We start from the raw sequence: 14,209 nt of genomic DNA on the forward strand, positions 1-14,209 counted from the left end.
TGCCTTCCTGCCTTCCTGCCTTCCTGCCTGCCTGCCTGCCTGCCTGCCTGCCTGCCTGCCTGCCTGCCTTCCTGCCTTCCTGCCTTCCTGCCTTCCTGCCTTCCTGCCTTCCTGCCTTCCTTCCTGCCTTCCTGCTTTCCTGCTTTCTTGCTTTCCTGTCTTCCTGCCTTCCTCCCTTTCTACCTTCCTGAATGCCTGCCTTCTTTCTTCCTTCCTACTTTCCTTTCTCCTTTTTTCCTTCTTAATTTGTCTATTTGCTTTGAAGACAGGTTTTCACAGGATAGTATGGATGATATTCTGCATAATGATTCCAAATTCTGCACTGGAATGTCCTGTAAAATTCTTCCTTAGTCACCATGTGCTGGAGAAGTTTGTAGCTACACCTGCTCAACAATAAGCTTCAATCCTCAAACAATAATCACATAGTCACTACATCTTACATGTCAAATTTGCTGCATGAGAGTCAGGTGCTGATGACATTACCAGCACTCTTCTTTGACAACTGTTTTGTTTTTTTCTATGATAATTTTGTAGCCTTTTAAGAAAACTTTCTCCCTCAACCCCTGTTACATTCTAAGAGATGGTCCAGTGACAGTAGGTATTCTTCATGCATATATCATGGTTAGCTGATAATTTGTATACATTCTTTTTTAATTTAATTTTCTTTGTAATTCATTTTTTACACTCCATATTCCATTCCCCAGCCCTCCCCATCCACTCTCCAACTATTCCACATCCCACACATCCATCCCACCCTACCCCATCTCCATGTGGATGCTCTCACCACCCACCCACCTGACCTCTAAACTCCATGGGGCCTCCAGTCTCTTGAGGGATAGGTGCATCATCTCTGAATGAACACAGACCCAGCAGTCCTCTACTGTATGTGTGTTGGAGGCCTCATATCAGCTGGTGTACGCTGCCTGTTTGGTGGTCCTGTTTGAGAGATCTTGGAGATCCAAATTAATTGAGACTGCTGGTCCTCCTACAGGATTACCATTCTCCTCAGCTTCTTCCAGCTTTCCTCTAATTCAGCAACAGGGGTCAGAGGCTTCTGTCCATTGGTTGGGTGCAAATAGCTGCATCTGACTCTTTAAGGTGCTTGTTGGGCCTTTCAGAGGGCAGTCATGATAGTTCCCTTTTTGTGAGTGTTCCATAGTCCCAGTAGTAGTATCAGGCCTTAGATCCCCCCTTGAACTGGATCCTGCTTTGGGCCTGTTGCTGGAACTTCTTGTCCTCAGGCTTCTCTCCATTTCCATCCCTGTAATTCTTTCAGACAGAAACAGTTATGGATCAGAGGTGTGACTGTGGGATGGCAACCCCATCCCTCACTTGATGTCCTGTCTTCCTGCTGGAGGTGGGCTCTCTAAGTTCCCTCTTCCTACTGTCTGGAATTTGTAAACATTCTTATAGAATTTACTTGAATCTAAGCTTTACATCCTGGAGCAGTGACATAACAAACAAGGGAATTAACTGAAGTACATGGGAAATGGTACTGTCTTTAACAGAGATTATGTATAATAAGGTCGTAGAATGTTTTATATAATTACTACATGTGTTTTTAGACATAGTGTTTTTATAAAGGTAGATGTAAGTAATTTTTTCAATAAAGATGTGCAGAGTGGGAGTTGGAGAGATGGCTCAAATCACTAGCACTTATCATACAACAAAGATGACTGGAGATCGGGTGCTAGGATCAACTTAAAAACCAAAACGGCATGAAGACCCTCTTGAAATTCCAGTGTAAATGTCAAGGGAAACAAAGGAGCCACAGAGTGAGATGGTTTCCTTGAGAAGCCCACATCTGAGAGCTCTGGCTTCAGTGAGACCATGACTCAATGAATGAGGTGGAAAGTGACTGGGGAAAACTCTTAATATTAAACTTAGGCCTTCACACAAGCATGTGCACCCATACATTGCACATATACACACATACTTTTACACATATGCAGATAAACATGTTCCCACACAAGCATACACATATACATACACCACATACATACACATGCAGAAAATCAATGTATAAAAATAGAAAATAAATTTATTTAATTGAATATCATACAAATGAGAAAGCTTCATGATATTTTATGTCTTAATTGTCAGAATTGTGATAGAAAATACTACACTAACAGTAACTTTGTATCAGCAGTGTGTGAGCCATTGGATGGACACTGAGAGGCAAAACAATTATATACAGTTTGAGATAAAATTTGTGCTAATTTTATTCTGTATATTGTAAATTGTAAATCATACAATTTTTAGACACAATAGAGAATGACCATTTTAAATAATAGAAACACAGTCTGCCAGAGATTTATAAGTGTGAGGGTGAGGAACAAATGGGGGCACAGATAAAGACAAATGTATGGAGGGGGAAGGGAGAGGAGAGGGATAATTAACAAGTGGAATGCTTCATGGAGGGAGAAATCAAAGCTTTCTTTTCACTTTCATTTTCTACATTTGAACTGATAATAGCTATTTTGAAGAGTTGATGTGTTTTACAGCTATCCACAGGGTCCCCAATGAAGGAGCTAGAGAAAGTACTCAGAGAGCTGAAGGGTTTGCAGCCCCATAGGAGGAACAACAATATGATCTAACCAGTACCCCCAGAGCGCCCTGGAACTAAAACGGCAATCAAAGAAATCACATGGTGGGACTCATGGCTCTAGCTGCATATGTCACAGAGAATGGCTTAGCTGGTCATCAATGAGAAGAGAGGCCTTTGGTCCTATAAAGGTTCTATGCCCCAGTATAGAGGACTTCCAGGGCCAGAAAGCAGGAGTGGGTGAGTTGGGAAGCACGGGGAGGGGGGAGGGATAGAGGATTTTTTGGAGGGAAAACTAGGAAAGGGGATAACATTTGAAATGTAAATAAAGAAAATATCTAATAAAAAAGAGAATAGGATCACACACACAAAAAAATACTAGTTATTACATAAGCCTTTTTACCTGTCTTCACTGAATACACCTTGTTATGGTGGGGCAAACTAATACAGCAGTTACATAAATGCACAAAGGAGATCTTAATGGGTTTGTGGCATTTATCTCTTAAGAGTATCGACTGTATGCTGTCAAAGATTGTTAAGAATGAGACAAATGGCTCTTACTATAGGGAAGGTGATTCACTCTTGCTGACCAAGGCAAGCCACAAAGTTTTTTGTTTTTTGTTTTGTTTTTGTTTTGGATGGAAAAACAGGTAATTTAAGTAATTTGTTTCCTCCATTGAGAAGAGGCCCCTGTGTGTGTAACATTTGTGGTTTCCTTTTTACTCATGCCTACTAGAATTTATATATCAACAAGTAATGATATCATAGAACACTATAAATGTCATAATTTTCCACAATGATCTATATGCAGCTCCTTACTTCTAAGAAACCATACACAGGATAGTGATGAGGAGGCCATGTCCTTAACAACTTAAAGTTGTTTTTTAAAACAGACAAAAGCAATCAGCTCATGATACCAAGTAAACCACCCTGACATGAGATGGTTTAAGGGAAGCACTGAGTATTCACTCAGTCTGTTACTCTGTTCTCAGCATTCCATGTCCCAGCTGCAACTAAGGTTATGTAATAGTCTGATGACACCAAATCCAGAATGATCTCAGTTCTACATAGGTGCTTGCTAACACAGTCCCTTTGTCCTCAGCAAGTCAAACCTGCGTGGATTCTGTATACTACAGTGACTTTCCAATGTAGTAAACCCCAAACTGAAAATACTGTGCAAGCTCCATTTCACTTTTGCTAGCTGAGGTTCCATAGGGCACAGTGATGTGATTGGGTACCACACCATGCTATGGACGGAGGTGAAGTGTGTAATGGGTTCCCATCTCTGTGGCTTGCCAATCCAACAGCTCAGGTATATTGGTATATCATCACCATCTATAAAGGTAGAAACATAAAATGTAAAAAGGTTAAAGTAAGAGAAATTCCAGACTGAAATTAAGAGTCAGAATTCTTTACCTCATTTAGGAAGAGTAATGTAATTATAGGTGCTTGGAGTATTGAAGAAGTTGGGTGTCATTGTACAAGACACATGCTTACTTCCCAACTGTGTGTGTGTGTGTGTGTGTGTGTGTGTGTGTGTGTGTGAACAGCATAAGAGCTTCAGTCATGTGGGCTGTGACAACACTAATGGTCTCCTCACTCTCTTTCCTGTTTTTATCGGAGGCTAATATCAGTTAATATATACGTGCATTGTAAATGTGCTGTGCAGGTTTTGTGGCCCTGAGTCATTCTTTTTCTTCTTCTACACAGATGATCATAATCAGTGCTTTTGAAGAGGACTTTTCTGTTAACCCCAGAATACTGCAGGCAAAGTAGCAATGAACTGAAACTGCTTCCACCATTGTGTTGCATCTGACATTTATTCATTCCTTTATGAACTGAGTTGGGCTCTAAAGAGACTCTAAGAGAATGGAGGTGAGTCAGGCTGAGGAGGCACAAGTCGGATGCTTTATCTCTTACTTGGTAAAAGGGAGGTCCTGGGGGTGATCGTTATTTTTTAAAGATTTTTAAAGTGTCTGACATCTGCATCCTAAGCATGTTTTAAACAATGACACAGGAAGCTGAGGCAGTTTAGAGTGGGCATTTGATGAGGCTTGTCCCCTCTAACACATGGAGCATCAAGGACTCTTCACCAGCCTGTGCCTGCCCAAGGCACAGTGATCTCCTCTTCTGTGCCTGCCCCTTTGCTTTTCCTTCGTGTCTGTTTCCCTTCTCTAAATAACCACTGCATGAAGATTACTGACTATTGGCAATGGGTCAATAGACCCAGATACGTCATGACACTAGAGTGGACTCTGCCTTAGCTCTTTCAAGTTTCTTTGATAAATCTACTGAGCAGGACTCTTCCTAAGAACTGTGTGACTTGTTCTAATGAGTCTGTTAACAAAAGACTAGATTACTATTTCAGTTTTCCTCAGGCACACCCTGTTTCGGCATGTCAGCTTCATTTATTGGTGAATCAATTAATTCCTTTTAGTAGATCTAGGAAGACCCACCTTAACTTACTTAAGATTTCAGTATATCTAAGGAAAGTCTTTAGCTTCATCTGACTCATGTGCATATTGTCTACTTCCTTCGTAACACTGGAGAATCCATTTATTTCCAAAGAACCACAGTATCCTCATCATCACTGTGCCACACATTGAGAACAACAGACTGACATCTCCATCTAATTGGTGACATTTTTCATTGCTTGTGTCTTGCCCTCTTCTGTGTTCCCACTGACTTTTCTTTACAATAAGCAATCAACCATTTTCTATGATGATTGAGTCTTATGTTTATAGGCATTAACTTGATAGCATTGTGTGGACACAGAGCTAAGCATACAACCTCCTAAGGAAAGGAAACCACTTTCTGAAGCTATGTGCTCACTCAGGATTGACAGCTTCTATCAAGAATATTGTAGGATATACTATTTTGAGGCTTGCATTTAATGATTACTGTGTTATCAAGCCAGTTCTTTTACTAAAACGGCACCTTGCTCATGATATAGCTTTTAAAGTTTATAGCAACTTCATACCTCCTAAATCAGCCATAAACCAGTGAACTCCAATCAATATCATTAACATTTTTCTAGAATCCTCCCCTGAGACACTGCTGTTAATATTTTTTATAGCGACTTTGGCTTTATTGCTCTTCTTGTAGTGTTTTTGTTGCCTCATTCTTAATCTGAATCTCACGTGGGAGCAAATCTCTCACTTTCTTGTGGAACTCAGTATCCAACTGAGTAGAAAATAATACAAGTACTCAAAATTATGGTTAATCAAGAAACGTCATTGTGAATAAAGCAATAAAAAGTTCAATGTTTTATAGGACTATTTGTTCTTCTAGGATTCAGTTTGATGTTGTTCATGGTTCCTTCCTTGGTCCATTTGCTAAGCCACACCCTATCCCTTCTTATCTCTCTGCACTTTCCTGCTCTTGTGTTTCTAGCCAGCCCACATCATCTTTTCTTTTTTCTTTTTTAAATTGGATGTTTTATTTATTTACATTTCAAATTTTATTCCCTTTCCCAGTTTCCCTTCCACAAACCCCCTATCCCATCCCTCCTCCCTCTGCTTCTATGACCGTGCTCCCCCATCCACCTGCTACATCCACTCCAGTAGTGACACGACAGACCAAAAAGCCTGGATGCAGTCCTGAGGTGAAGAGTTTCACGGAAACTTAGTCTTCTGGAACTGTGGCATTCCATAGCATGTATGCACCAATTTTGTCCTTGTGAATGGATCTGTGTGCTTCTTTTCAGTATTGTTTTGTTATAGGTGCCTCCAAGCAATGACTTGCCAAATACCTAAGCAAGATTGGACTTTGCTTCCTAGCATTCACCAATGCCCTAGGTAGTCCTTGAGCCAACCCTGGGCTTGGAATTCAGTAAGAATGTTACCTATTCAGTGAAATTCAGAATTGCCTTTAGTATTGTAAGAGAGATAGTGAAAGAAATCAGGCATTACTATCTACTACATAGAGTTAGAAATCTCAGGGCAAGCTTAGCAAGTTTAGAATTCTTATTACAGTTATGTATGGCAGACTACATTACTTATTAGTAGAAAGTCCTCCCACACTATCACTTAGAATAAAAGCCAAGTTGCTCCCATATACAGGAATTTACAATGGTTTAGGAAGTAGATCTGGGATGTGATTTTAGAGTATTGCATTATTCATAAGATGGTTAGCTAGAGTGGAACTCCCTAATTAGAACCATGCCTTGGGTGTGAAAACCCTTGCCCTGGGAGTGTAAAGACCTAATGCCTGGCTTCTAAGACTATAGCTGACCTTAGATAGAGCTGACTTTGTTTCAGTTGTTTTATTGCCCAGTTCCTGCCAGTCTTTTTGTTACATTCCTCTGTTTTGTGTAAGAGTCGTTAAGCATCTGGTAACCTCATTTCTACCTTGCTGATGTGTCACCTAACTTCCCTATTTTCTTCTGTATAAAAAGTTTGATGCTCAATTTGACAAATTACATTCAGATACAGCACACTCCCTTGTGTCCTGTCTCTGTTTGCCAATCATTCGCCAACTCCTTCGCCCACCTGCAACCAGAGACCCATTCCACACAAATAGGAGACCCAAAAAAGAGGTCCATCTGCAGCATCCACCCACTCTTGCTTCCCCACTCTGGCATTCCCCTACATCAGGGCATCAGTCTTTCACAGGACCAAGGGCCTTGTTTCCCATTGATGTCCAACAAGGCCATTCTCTGCTATATATGCAGCTGGAGCCATTGGTTGTTTGTTCAGTCCCTGGGAGCTCTCAGGGTACTGGCTGGTTCATATTGTTGTTCCTCCTATGTGGCTGCAAGCTCCCTCAGCTCCTTCAGTCCTTTCTCTAACTCCTCCATTGGAGATCCCGTGCTCAGTTCAGTGGTTGACTGAGAGCATCCACCTCTGTCAGACTCTGGCAGAGCCTCCTACCTTCTCACAGAAATGCAATTGTTGTTTCTTAGTCCCATGCATGCAAATAATCTTGCAACCATGAATTCATTTCTTTCTGCCCAATATCACATGAAATTTACCAACTAGGAGTTAATAAAACATATGTACTTGCAAGGACTTTGATATCAAAACTAACAGATAATCTGTGCCATAGTTGTTCTTAAAATAAGAACATCTGAACTTTAGAGAAATGACTTAGCTTGCTTTGATGGTGAATCATAAGGGGCAGCATTTGTACACAAATCAGCTCATACCTGAACTCCTCATTTATACTTTCTATTGTTGCTTATATTGTGTTATACAAATTAGTCAAACATATATACTTACAAGAAAGAGCCAGAATTGAGAACAATGCAAAGGTATCCAAATTAGCATCACCTGGAATTCAGTCTACCAGCCACATTGGTAGCAATTCCCAGAGAGATATAGGGTTTTTAAAGGTAACAAAGGACAAGTCATAGGGAGACAACTTTGATTTTTTTTTCCTATTTAAAAAAAAAACATGGGTGCCATAAATCATTATAATATAACAAGAGAAAAAGCCTTTGATAATCAAAATTTCTGGGCAAAGGCAGATGTATGGCATCCATTTTTATGTTCACAGTTTATTTATAACTATTCTCTTATATGCCCTGACTATTATCTGATAACGCAATTTCTATGGTATTTGCTTAAACTTCCTTGAAATGCTTCAGACTGTAATTGATTTGGAAAAGACTGGCAGTTTAGGATTAGTTTTAAAGGGCAGCTACTTCTAGTGAAAATTAAGTGCATTTGTATACATAATGTGATATTTGCCCTTGGTTGTCAGCTTGACTGGATTGAGGATCAGCTATGAGAAATGCCTGTGCTTATATCTATGAAGGTGTTTCCAAAGAGGTTAAACTGAGGGCAAAAGACCCATCCTGAGTGTGAGAGGCACCTTCACATGTGTTGGGGTCTCAGACTGAATAAAAATGAAAGAAAGAGAAAGTGAAAAGATTGTCAGCCTTGACTTTTCTCTAAACCCAGGTCCCAGCCAAGTCTTCCTGCAACCATGGTCTCTGTCCCAGCACCAACCAAGTTGGAGTACACTCTTCAAGCAAGGACCCTAAATAAGTATTTAATCTCATCAACTGCTTTTTGTCAGGTATTTCTTCATAGTAATGACAAAGTTAATGAATAAAAACAACTTATTAGCTAAATGTACTCAGCTTTTATATTCATATACCTTTCATTTGGCATTACAACTATTTGCTAAGGAACTTGAGCAAACTGTCAACACACAGATTCTGAAATATAACCCCCATGGTAATGTTCCTCCTACATTAAATGACTATTCTCCAAAGACTTCCTTAGAAATTCTCATAGGGAATGAATTTCTGAACACTTATAATACAGAAACTGAAAGGAGTGAATAGGCCTGAACCAGGCCGACTTCATGACAGGCGATAAACTAGCAGTGCAGGAGACCAGGCCTGAGTTTCTAATTCCTAGAAGTGGGCAAGTCAGTTACTGGGACAACCATAGGCTTAGGTCAAGAGGTAACCTTCCCCAGTTTGGAAAAGGACAATCAGCTAAGCTTGTGGCCAAGAGGTAAATATCTACCCTTCCTGGACATGAAGTAAGAATAGTTAGTATAATATAACCTAATAGCCAAAATATATAAAGAACTCAAAATATAGATATTAAGAAAATAAATAACTCAACTTAAAACTGGGGTATAGATCTAGAGATAATTCTCTCTCTGTGTGTCTCTCTGTCTCTGTCTCTCTGCCTCTCTGTCTCTCTGTCTCTGTCTCTCTCTTTAAGATTTCTTTATTATTATATCTAAGTGTATTATAGCTGTCTTCAGACATCCAGAAGAGGACAATTCTCAATAGTAGAAATCAAATGAGTGAGAAAATCTTAAAGAAATTTTTAGTCATCAAGGACATAGTAACCAAAATTACATTGTGATTCCAGCTTCCAAAATCAATAACAAAATTGATAGCTTTTGCTGGAAAGGATCTAGAGCAAGGAAGGCACTCCTCCATTGCTGGTGGGAATTCAAGCTTATAGAGCCACTATCAAAGTTACTGTGGTGCTTCCTCAGGAAGAGGGAATCAATCTGCCCTAAAAATCCAGATATACCATCCTTGGGCATATACCTCAAAGTCTTTTCATCCTACCACAAAGATACTTGCTCAACTATGTTATTAGTTACTCAATTCATATTAGGAAGAAATTGGAAACAACATAGATTTCCTTAAAAAGAAGAATGGATAAAGATAATGTGGTATATTTACACAACAGAATGTTACTCAACTGTTCAAAAAGTGAAATCATGAAATTCACGGGTAAATGGATGGAACTAAAAAAAATGATCCTAAGTGAGATAACCCAGTCTCAGAAATATAAGTATAGTATTATTTGCTTATATGTGGATATTTTCTGTTAAGTCACCAATGATCAAACTAAAATCTGTAGATCTACAGAAGTTAGGTATAGAGGAGGGAGTTGGGGATGGGAGAAATAGAGTTTGTTAGGGAAGGAAAATAATTATATATAGATATGGATGGATGGGATGCTAGAGTAGAGGATAGAGTGTGGAGGGAAAGAGAGAAAAGAACAAAGGGAAAAATACAAGGAGAGACAACTAAAATCAAGAAACATTTGAGGAGTAGTATGAAAATTTAATACAGGATTAATGTCTTAAAATATATACATATATGACAGAGATCTAAATTAAATCACTAAAGTAAACCGGGGAAACAGATCAGTTTAGGCCATCCCTTGTCTTCTAACTCCGAGATTAGGTTGGATCTAATTGACTTGTTGGCCTAAGCTGTTTGATTGGAATCCCCAAGTAACCCAGGCTATTGTGAAAAATTGAAGCTTTATCTCCACAAACTGGCATCAAGTGCCTATTGCTGAATTGTGAACACCAACCTACCTACAACCCTTAAGATCTACAGTTGTGTCCTGCCTGCATGATATGCTAGTGTAATGGTGACACAAAGCTTGTGGGCATATCCAACCAATATCTACTTTGATTTATGACCCATTCCATTAAATGGAACTCATACCCATTACTGCTTGGCTCAGCAAGTACCTACAGTCCTAGGGTAAACCACATGCTATTGTTCTACTCAAAGAATGTAGCTAAAAAGTGACTCCTGATGACATTATGGTGTATTTACAGATCACTATTTTGCTCTGCCATCATCAGAGAAGCTTCTTCCTGCAGCATCTGGGGGAAAATACATAGACTGATACCAGGATAATATGCAGAGAGCAAGACAGAGAAACAGAGACAGAGGGAGACAGAAGGAGACAGAGACAGAGAGAGACAGTCAGAGGGAGACAGAGAGAGACAGAGGGTGACATAGAGAGACAGAGACACTTTAGACCATTCATCCCTAATGGAGTGTCTCTATCAAATTCCTTTCCTAATAGCTCAGGAAATCCTAAGAAAGAGGAGGCAGAAAGAATGTAAGACTCAGTGGGGATGAAGAATAATGAGGGAACAATGTCCTCTAAGTAAGTAAACAGGATTGACACATATATGAATGCACAGAGAGTGAGGCATCATTCACAGGGACTGTACAAGCTGCACATGATGGGATCCCAGGGCCAAAAGGAGAAGTGGACACATGCCTCCATCCCTAAACCAGAAGTTGTTCCTAACTGATAACCAAGTGTGAATGAAAATATAATTTTCTCCAAGGAATTCTTGACTCAGGAAACAAACAACTTTTAAATGTAGGCTGCATGTCTAGCAGTTGATAGCCAAGAGAAAATTAACTCAATGTCAGTTTTTTTGGAAGGTCTTTGTTTAAACTTATTCAGAATATTTTCAAAAATTATAATAAGTGTATACATATTTTATGTATGCATACATATACATGTATAAATAATGCATAGAGCAAACATGCATATACATATACATGTACAAATATATGCATATATGAATACATACATATATGTGTATAAATAATGCATATATGCAGACATGCATATACATATGTATATGTACATATATATACATTCTTAGAACCTTTGAGTACCTATAATGGCTTCCAGTTTTGTGTTTTTATAGGAATCATGAGTGTAAGTACAACTGTGTTTTGAATTCATGTTATTGAGCTTTGTTCCTTCTGTTTCTTTACTGAGAGTCAGAATGTCTGTAGATCCATGTGAGACGAAGCTGGGGGGGGGGAGCTAAAAGGAGCAAAAAGAGGGTAACAGTAATTAAGATCTATTCTTTGAAAAATATAATCTATTTTCAAGCAAAGCCGGGGGTGGGGAGGCAAAAAAAAAAAAAAAAAAAAAAGCAAGGAAACTGGCAGGGTTTCTTAAGACAGCCAAGAAATAGACTGAACATATTTAAACCAAAATTTAAAAGGCCCTGATTAAACCGGAAATGTCTAGATAGCATCTCTACCAGCAGAATAAGTCCAGATGCTGTCAATGTTAAAAAAAAAAAAAATCCTCACTCATCTGCCTCATCCCTTCCTCAGTGGATCCTTGTCTCTTCCATCCTACCCAAGCATGACAGAGTCACCTAATCCAGAGAGTACTCTCCTAAAGTAATTGCATCTCCTGTGTCTCTTAGAGATTTTGGCAGTTTTTTTTCCACTTCCTATGGTTCTCAGTTGGAGATTCAACTTAACATTATAATTGATTCTTTTGTTTGAAATCTGTACAATAAGTACTGGACACCTAAAGGCTAATGTAACTTATTGCATTATACATAATATAGCACAAAGATAGAATGCTGAACTACCACAGGCACTGGGGACTCCCTTGTACATAAAGACTTTTTATTACAGTTTCAAAGCTGCCAATTTACAAAGTAAAATATTGATATCTGTATGTGCAGGATTTCTGTCTTTATATTTCCAAAACACCTCATTGGGAGAGAAGTGAAGAAGGCCCTTGAAGGTGGGAGAATGAACTTAAAGAGTTAAGAAGCAATCAAACTGTATATTCAGTCTCTAAACAACAAATTCACAGACAGTAAAAGCCCCTAGACTTGTTAAAAGGATTAGAATCTCATTCATTCGTAATTTATATTTTCAAGGGTGAATGCCATGAATTCCACCCAACAAGTAAATGACTAATGAGAACATCGAAGATACAATAGTCATTTTAGGAATTATTGCTAAGTGTATAAGCTCTTATTGACACACCAGGAAAGTAAATGGGCATGGAAAGAAACCCAGAAGTACTTCTGAATTATTCCTTTTAAGATTTTTCCTTTCAAGTTGAGATTCTAGAATCAATAGCAGCATAAACAAGAGACCCAGTGATTGTACTATATTGTATCAAATGGATGCAAATGAGAGAGGGAAGTGCTTAGAATTAGCAAAGCCTTTTCTGATCAAAGTTCAAATTTAGCTTTCTTTGTATCTTTTCTTTGTTTTTTCATTAAACATAATTTTAAATAGAATCTTTGGGATTTCATATCATGAACTCAAATCCCACTCATCTCCCAGTCCTTAAATATCTGTCTTCCACCCATGTAGCCTCCCTCATAAAAGTAAATAAAGATAAAAATGCAAACTAGTAAAGAAAGTTAACAAACAAGATATATAACATCAAAGACACATTACCCCTTTTCAGGAGTGTTTGAAACCTTAAACCTATTCCATCTATGTCAGAGTACTTAGGGTCAATTTGCTGACTAGAATTCATTGTTCAACTTATTGTCATTTTCCTTATTGCCTCCTTATGTTTAAAGACTTTCTAGGAGACAAAGGGGAATGAGGACTTTAAAGCCACAAGTTCTAGTTCCTAATATACTTTGCTTCCTCTGAGTTTTCTTTGCTTCTATCAAACAGTTTTTTAGTTGGTATTATCCCTCAAATAACCTGGTGGGTTTGTAAGACCTGGCAAATTTGAAAAGCCCCTGGAAAGGCCATGGCTATTAACCATTACACTAAAATAGTTGGTTTTTTTTTTCCCCTCCAACACATTTCAAGTACTTAAAAAGCCTACACTGTGGAACGAGTTTAGAGTTGCCATTAATAGTGGCTTGAAGACAACACCAATACAGGAGCCAAGTTTCATTGTCTTATATAATTACAGGGATGCTTTATAGAGGACAGTGTGCTCCTGCAGAGCCTGTCACAGTTTGTTTTAGTCTACCATGCTATTTGAAAACTTGAAAGATATATAATCAATTCAGTTCTTCCAATCTGCCCAGGCTTTTTCCCTCTGCAAAGATATCATTGTGTTACACACTATTACACATCTCAGCTTCTATGGATAGAGGTTTTTTATTGTTTGTTTTGTTTTGCAGGAGAAGTTTCAGGGTTTCAATATTAAAGGGTGGAAATGGAGGGGCAGAAAGATGAATGGGATTGGGTATATAATGTGAAACTTTAAAGAATCAATAAAAAGTTTTACAAATAATTAGTGCATAGAGCAAAAACAGCAAAGATACCAGAATTGAATAGCATCTCTTATTTTTGAGTAAGTCACATTTGTGACTTACTCAAAGCTGTCACAATCTACATGGGACTCTGCTGATAAATAGTAACTGGAAACAGAGAAAAAATAGCTAATAGGTTAATCCACGGTTTATCAGTCCTCCATCTCCCTTACATGTTTTCTGATGTTTATGCTTTGCTTAAGGTCTCACGTGTGTCTCTGTCTGTGATATGTTTTATCGATGGCTCTGAAGGCTCCTGAAGCTGCTTTAGGACCACAGGAAGAACACCTCACAGATCACAGTTCCAGTAATCTGGATTTACAGCAGTTGGATATGCTGAGCCTACCTCACATAGTTTCTAAGGTAGTCTTGTGC

General features: G+C 38.7%; 1 long non-coding RNA gene across 1 annotated transcript in view; it reads left to right on the forward strand.

Annotated features, from left to right (window-relative positions):
• Positions 1-8,562, forward strand: part of LOC110297291 — a 14,145-nt gene extending 5,583 nt beyond the window's left edge. The window contains exons 2-3 of the long non-coding RNA XR_003837208.1: positions 4,256-4,420; positions 8,449-8,562. This is a non-coding gene — a long non-coding RNA (uncharacterized LOC110297291). The remainder of the gene's footprint in view (positions 1-4,255; positions 4,421-8,448) is intronic.
• Positions 8,563-14,209: the final 5,647 nt, after the last annotated feature.

The sequence above is a fragment of the Mus caroli genome, chromosome 7, assembly GCF_900094665.2.
Source record: "Mus caroli chromosome 7, CAROLI_EIJ_v1.1, whole genome shotgun sequence".
Taxonomy (NCBI): Eukaryota; Metazoa; Chordata; class Mammalia; order Rodentia; family Muridae; genus Mus; species Mus caroli.